Below are 8,011 nucleotides of genomic sequence, written 5' to 3' on the forward strand. Positions count from 1 at the left end.
GCATGCGCGCGCGCGCGCGTCCTACCCCCTGTGATTCGGTGGCACCCCTACCTCGCGAGGACCGTTTGTTCGGTTCGGTTCGAGTTTACGACCCTGCTGGGCCACAAAATTTACGGTGCCCTCTTAAAAACGATCCAAACACGTAGCGGTTCATTCGGAATGCCATTTGGAAATGTGGCATACTTTGCCACGCGTATTGCCTCCGTGATCTAGGCTACCCTTCGATTCTCTCTTCTTCTTCTTCCTCAGCCTCTTTTACCTTTATTACCTCGCTACGCCTGTACTTTTCCCTTTTGTGAGATCTTTGTTCTCTGCCTCGAACGACAAAATCACATTCGCCCGTGTAATCTCGTACGTTTTTCGTGAAACTTTGTGTTACATCTCTCCATCCAGCTGTCTCGAATAACGAGAAAAGAATCGCGCGTATTTGCATAAATAACGCGGTAAACCGTGACATCTTGGACGATCGAATGAAAAATATATTAAACGAATTTTGCGAAAATCTTCTCTATCTAACTATCTTTCTGTCTATCTATCTGTTTATCTATCCAGCTCACGGTAAAGAAGAACGTTATTCGTTCTTGAAAGAAAAATAAAAATTTAATTAGACTCTTTAAAACTATGCGCTCTGAATACAGCTTCGAAGCTCGAAGGGCGTTGTATTATTCAATCAGCTAGCGCGATGAGAGACCTCTCATGTGCCGAGCTTCTTGTGTGTAATCAAGTTAAAAATTTATATAAAACACTGCCGGATGATTGCGAACGATGCCTGGGTAGAGTGACATAAACTCGGTTACATAAAACAAATGCAGGAACACGCGAAAGGGAAGCCCCTTTTGTATCTCTGGAGCCAGTGTGCTACAGAAGAAACCCTTTCGAAGAATCTTTACATATGCATGGACCACCAATGATACCATAGAAAGTCGTCACCCCCGTACGTCGTCCAGCACCGCTCGCTCATTATGCTTTTCGTGTGTCATAACATGATAAAATTTAGAGGAATATCAAGCTAACTTTTTCTTCTCTCTTATAAAATCGTATCTACGCGAAGCTATTAACATTGATTCAAGCGTTTAGCCCGCGAATTAATCTCGTCCCTGTTTCTCTTTGGACGCGTTACGTCCAAAAGGAGATAGCATTTCAGGATTATGACAGGAATCTCTCGTAAACGAGATTTACGTCCGTAATCTTTCTCGCGAAACTCATTAGGTTACCACGAAAATTTCCAACAAGTTTTGACCAACTGCGTAGACGCACGTAGTAAAATCTAACGATCGCTGTAAACGTTTCGACAAGAGGAAATATGGCCAAGGATAGCAAATGGTAGAACGAGGGACTTTCACCTGAAAACTTTCTCGAAAAGGAACAAGCCTAACCTGTCCATAAGCCCCGGAAGAAACAAGATCAACGTAGAATTTATTGAACCTGTATTTGCTTTGAGCAATGACGGTCGTTGTGTTTGCGTATAAATAATCGTAAAACGAAACCAAGAAGTTTCTTGCTTGTCATACCTGTTAACTATTGTCCCGTTAATTTCGTTTGCAAACAACCGTTGTTTCCCGTGGAAAGTGAAAATTCCCCACAACCATCCAAGTAACGTTGTAAATTGTGACCGAATCGCGATCCTTGCCGGCAAACTATTCATCGCGTTATATTGCACGGACTTTCTACTAACCGTAGTTAAGTTACGATCGTAAAACTTCGGCATATAAATATCGTATAACTATTACTTAAACATAATCACGGTTTAGAATATTATATTTTTATGGCTCAAGACGGAATAGAGCGATCATCGTATACGAGAAGGGGCACAAGCCACAGATTTCGTTCATCTCTACGTGTTTGTCGAGATCAACGTTCTATTTTCACTTATACGCGCGGTCGGCTTTAAATTTCTTCACCTCAGAAACGGACAGGGAACGCAAAAACGAAAAAGGAAAAGATTCATACAGCCATGTGCTTTGCGCTTGATCTTGTTTCAAAGTTATAGCCACTCTTGCGTTATGATAATCCGCGACACCTTTCGCTTCGTAGAAGATGCTCGAAATGACCACCCTCGGTTTCTATAAAAATTTGCAGTCGTCGCGTCAAACGAATTCGCGATCTTTTAAAAATCTACCTAAACGTTCAAACGTTCAAATACACTGCCTTCGTCGTCGATCCATGCTTTTCACGATATCGTCGCTCGCGTAACGGAGTAAAGCGCTAAATATGTCGTTGATTAATTTTCACGTACTAACCGTACGAATTTGACTCGATACGTCCCAAAATCGCCATGGTCGAATTTATAGAAAGAATTAAAAATTCTTCTTTTTAATCTTTTCTCGCGTAACTCTCTCTTAGTAGACTCTGACGAGAAACAAGTTAATTGATTTGAATATCTTTTATCGCGATACGTTGTACGATACAATCTCCTATAACGTATCTTGTCAACTATCTGTAATAGAGAATAGTGGGGTTTAGCTTACTCGCTAAAATTAGCTTTCATACGAACAACAAGGCCATCGAGACGATTCTCTTTATCTACATGAATCGGAAAACTCGTCAAAGTTAATACCGCTGTCGCGAAAATAACGCCAGATAACGCGAAACCTATTATACGAAATCACGAGCTTCGAATATTCTCATATTAGAAAATAAAAATCAGACGAAAAAAGACAAAAATATAACGACGAAACGTAAGATTTTAATGTACGCGGCACATGCGTAATATTCTCAACAGGAACCTTTCCATCCCTTCGACACTTGCGCATAGGGAGTTAAGTATACGCATTACATAATAAATGGGAGTAAAATCGCGATCATAATCTGGACGACTGAATAGCGCAGCGGGTTTCTCGTACCCTTTAATAGACTCGTATTTGTATTCATTGTGCTTTATGCCAAGTAAACAAAAACTAAACGTTACAATGTCATATCTAATCGTTTTTCCGATGATATTAGGATTCGTGCATATGAAATGTTATGTTTCGATTCTGAAATTAACAAGGATACATGCTGTAAATTTTGTTATGTAATTGTCGCACATCGCGTTAAATAAGAACAAGCGAATTACGGTTATTCGACGCCACAGGACTTAATGATCTTTATAGACGTAGAATAATAAAATTGAACAATTTTTGGAAATAGTAAAATCAACGCGCGTATACGTATAGACTAACTTAATATCAAGATAATTAAGATCACGTTAAAATCATATTTCTAGATGTTCCTTAAAACATATAATTATCAAGCGTTTCAATTGTATCTTTATTAAAATATATCTGGTTTTAAACAGAAGCTCCGAATTTTATTTGAAATTAAAATCTTCCGCAAGAACTAGCAATCTACGAAAGTTAAAAAAAAAAAAGGAGAAAATTTTTTATTTCCTCCGTTCCAAGATGCTAAAAGATGCAATCGTCGATTGCTGCGTTTAAACGAGGTTACCAGGCATTTTAAACAAATTATAACAATAGGAGAAAAATAAGAATTACAACAGAGAAATCGATGAAATTAAACTCGAATATCGGGTGGCTTATAATTAACGTTTTAAAGATAGGTTTTATAGTTTCATAAATACCTGTAAGAGCAGCGAGTAAACGTTGAAATCGTCGTTGAAGTTGAAACAGTGCAGTATCACGTGAAACTGTCAATTAGGAATCCGTCGGTCGATTTCAATATCTGCTGAATCGATCCTTTCCGACCGTTCATAGGTTGTCACAAGTAATTGTTCCGAAATTTGCTTACCTGTACTTACGACAAACAATTTCTCTAAAACATACATTTATCAAATTATTACAGATACAACGAATAGATCGGAGAACTTATATATAAATCTTATGATATATAATTAGATTTATCGAACGTTATTTATTTGATCGACGATTAATTTCGCGGTACCTCGTGAACAGTAGGTTGTTTTAACGGTCCTTTTGCACACGAGACGATCAAATATCACTATGAACACATTTTTTTATGTTACTCTCGACAAACAACAATTTTACCTTTGATACGAGATAATAAAAATAGAATGGAAAGTATTTGTAGCGCGATCTAAAGCAAATTTCTACCGGACGCTTCTTACCATGTTCTTTGTACATACAATCGGTCGTATTAACATCTTTAGAAAAGAATGTCTTTAGATTCGTAGATTTGTAGACTTTAGAAAGAAATTTTTACTTTATTTTTATTGGAATTGAATGGTAAAAAAGAAAAAATCTTTAGTTTGAGGTATTTCGTTATTAGGTACTTTATTAGTTCTTTTTTAGAATTTTTATATTTTAAATTTGTTTTTATTCAAAGTCAATAGTATACAAAGGACATATTCGGACACGCTTTAAAACAAAAATGACTTTTTTGAAATTGGATCGAACGACCTGACAAGTTCTCTCGAGAAGTTAAAGGATTAATTTACCAAATGACGCGCGTAATAAATTGTAAAGAAATCGCGATCCGTAGGAGTTGCGAAGGAAATAACAAACATCACCTTTTACAACTTTCTTATCCGAACCTGTAAGAACCTCCAAGAGGTTCTTTCGAAAAAAAGCAATATCATTTATCCATAAATCTATTCCGTAAATTAAAAATGACGAAGATACCGTAGCTTTTAATTTTTTCGGAAATAGCTTCTCATAATTTCTCCAAAAATAACGATTCCTTCTCTGTTGTACAGCACTCGGTACTGAAACTAAACCAGAATCGGACGATATTGTTGCTAACAATACGCACTTAGGATGGATGAAACAATGCGGTTGTCGATGACAGGTCGTCGGAAATTTTGATGCGAATGTCAAATCTGTCGTAAAATACAAGAATTTCGCGATAGATCGTGCCGTGTGTAACACCCTCGAGAGTTAACAATAAAGAGGAAACATTTCTCATGCGAGCTCTGTTATATGTCTTATATAAGTGTGTATCTAAGTGTATCTAAGTGTATCAATGCCGGAAATCATAAAATTACGCCAACTGTAAATTGGTAGTAAAAAGTATAGCTTTGTCATGTTGGAACATTGCATTGCTATGTACGTGTTTAACTGTGAGATAACAAACATCGTAGAAAGAAAGGCAGATACAGAGATTATTCGTTCGATGAGCTAACTTCAACGGCTAAGTTGCACCAGGAATGAATCTTTTTCTCTGTAATAAATATAAAAATTGTAAAATATTAAATATTTATAGCGATATTATTAGTGGAAAGAATATTCTCTATTCGAACAATTGTTTATCGCAATATACAGTGTGGTTGGTAACTGGTGGTGATACAAGCGGAAAGGGGGTGATTCTACGCGAAAAAAGAAGTCGAAAATATAGAATAACAATTTTTATTTTTAAATTTTTCCATCGAGACAACGATCTACAGTGAGATCCGTCATAACGAGACGCGATAAAGTGCACGCGTACCGAGTGAAAATTCAAAGTGGATTTTCTCGAAAACAAAGCCTCGAACGAACAATTTTTATTCTATATTTTCGACTTCTTTTTTCGCGTAGAATCACCCCCTTTCCGCTTGTATCACCACCAGTTACCAACCACACTGTATATTGCGATAAACAATTGTTCGAATAGAGAATATTCTTTCCACTAATAATATCGCTATAAATATTTAATATTTTACAATTTTTATATTTATTACAGAGAAAAAGATTCATTCCTGGTGCAACTTAGCCGTTGAAGTTAGCTCATCGAACGAATAATCTCTGTATCTGCCTTTCTTTCTACGATGTTTGTTATCTCACAGTTAAACACGTACATAGCAATGCAATGTTCCAACATGACAAAGCTATACTTTTTACTACCAATTTACAGTTGGCGTAATTTTATGATTTCCGGCATTGATACACTTAGATACACTTAGATACACACTTATATAAGACATATAACAGAGCTCGCATGAGAAATGTTTCCTCTTTATTGTTAACTCTCGAGGGTGTTACACACGGCACGATCTATCGCGAAATTCTTGTATTTTACGACAGATTTGACATTCGCATCAAAATTTCCGACGACCTGTCATCGACAACCGCATTGTTTCATCCATCCTAAGTGCGTATTGTTAGCAACAATATCGTCCGATTCTGGTTTAGTTTCAGTACCGAGTGCTGTACAACAGAGAAGGAATCGTTATTTTTGGAGAAATTATGAGAAGCTATTTCCGAAAAAATTAAAAGCTACGGTATCTTCGTCATTTTTAATTTACGGAATAGATTTATGGATAAATGATATTGCTTTTTTTCGAAAGAACCTCTTGTGTATAATATGCTCAAAATCGATTCGAAAATCGAAACAGATAATTTAATGATATCGGTAATACTCGAGACAAAATGAAAATAATGCTTTTTCTTATTAAAACAGAAAATTTATTCAAAACTATATCGATCGACAATATATATTCTTGTTAATACATAAGTACACGCGTGTGAATGTAGAGAAACAAGTAGGGTGATAAAGGTAAAGGGTGATAATATTAAGAGAAATTACAGTAACTAAAGATACTTGCTGGCCTGAACGAATATAAAACGATTAACAATCTATCTTATTGCGTTCCTCTAATAGTAGTAGTACGCAATTACAATAATAAATACAATAGTACAATAATAAAAGATTCTTTCCATTCTTGTAAATAATTTCAATAAGTTCACTAGTGAAAAAATCTATATTTATATTTTTCGTGGCATCTGTAGTTTAATAAATCCGTTTGAAATCGACAGGGAACGTCACTATCGGATATTAAATTTTACGAAATTTTCAAGATCCTCCCTGTTGCATCCGTGTCGTAGATGGACTGGTATTTAAGCAGAATCGCATGCACGCAGATGAAATAAGAGATACTTTCGCAATCTTGTATCCGAGTAGCGATGATATTATTTAACAAACAAGCCGGATGGAAGACTTATCAGAGTAGTGTTACCACTAATCTTTGCAACGACTTTAACATGCTGCACGCATGCAAACTTACTCTTTAGTAATTAAGAGATTAAACTCTGTTGTCTGACACTGACTTACAACGTCCTCCTCTTGTCCCTTCGTTCCTTTTCAATTTGCACTTCTATTAGATTACATATTTATGTAAATGATAACGATCAATCTATCAAATTACATATCTGTTATCTCGTTCACCTTGTTCGTTCACAAACACGTTATTTACTAGTGCAAGTTCACTACGCGTTCGCTTTCTTCAGCTGTTCCTTATATATTTATTATTATCATTACCTTATTTTCTTTCTTTTTAATATTTCCAAATAATAATTCGAACAAACGGTAATCGATACTTGGAAGATTGAAAAAATGATTAAAAACGTAACGATGTGAAAAGAAGTGGGTTTTCCCATTTGCTTGATAATTGCTAAGTCGTATTTCGTAGCTTTGGGTCATCTACGATTGTATCATGACGTTTACCATGAACGTTAGAATGTCGTCAGAGAAGAACGTAGGGAAACGCGTATTGTCACGGATTCTATGTATACAATCGTAACGACATTTTCAAACAACGTTCCGATTGTTGTTCTTATTTTCTCGAAAGGCAGACAGAGAAATAAAGAGGAAGAAAAATAGTGGAGGAGAGAGAGGAAGAAAGAAATAATTGTTCAAAGTCCAGCAGGTCCAGCAATTCCGAAGGCGAACCATCGTGTCGGCGTCTCGATTGGTACGGGCATACGAGCACGCACGTATTCGCGGTACAAGACTGAAAGGACACGTCTCGAATATTTTACCCCGGGAGTTTTTCCTCTTTAATTGATTCAATCGGCGAAAAACACGGCAGGACCGCTTCACCCTCCGGGAATTTTCACCCGCCGCCTGCCTCACGCCACCTCCGCGTCATCCACGCTTTCAGCAACCAACCGCTGTAACGAGACGCTGGAACTAACCTTCCTTTTCGATGAAAACGCCAACTCCTCTTCGCGGTTACTCCCTTCCCTATTCCCTCGTCCCTCCTTTCCGTCTCTTTGTCTTCCCTACAAACTTTATTTTCTCTTTATTATTATTTTCAGTTTCTCCGAATATAAATTTCTTTCTTATCTCTCTAATTCGTCTT

General features: G+C 36.7%; 1 protein-coding gene across 1 annotated transcript in view; it reads right to left on the minus strand.

The window, feature by feature from the left end:
- The window catches only part of LOC100744005, a 12,445-nt gene extending 10,335 nt beyond the window's left edge, over nucleotides 1-2,110 (minus strand). The window contains exon 1 of the mRNA XM_012394086.3: nucleotides 2,021-2,110. The gene's annotated coding sequence lies outside the window, so the exon portion shown is untranslated. The remainder of the gene's footprint in view (nucleotides 1-2,020) is intronic.
- Nucleotides 2,111-8,011: the final 5,901 nt, after the last annotated feature.

Source organism: Bombus impatiens, unplaced genomic scaffold, assembly GCF_000188095.3.
Source record: "Bombus impatiens unplaced genomic scaffold, BIMP_2.2 scf_0064, whole genome shotgun sequence".
Taxonomy (NCBI): Eukaryota; Metazoa; Arthropoda; class Insecta; order Hymenoptera; family Apidae; genus Bombus; species Bombus impatiens.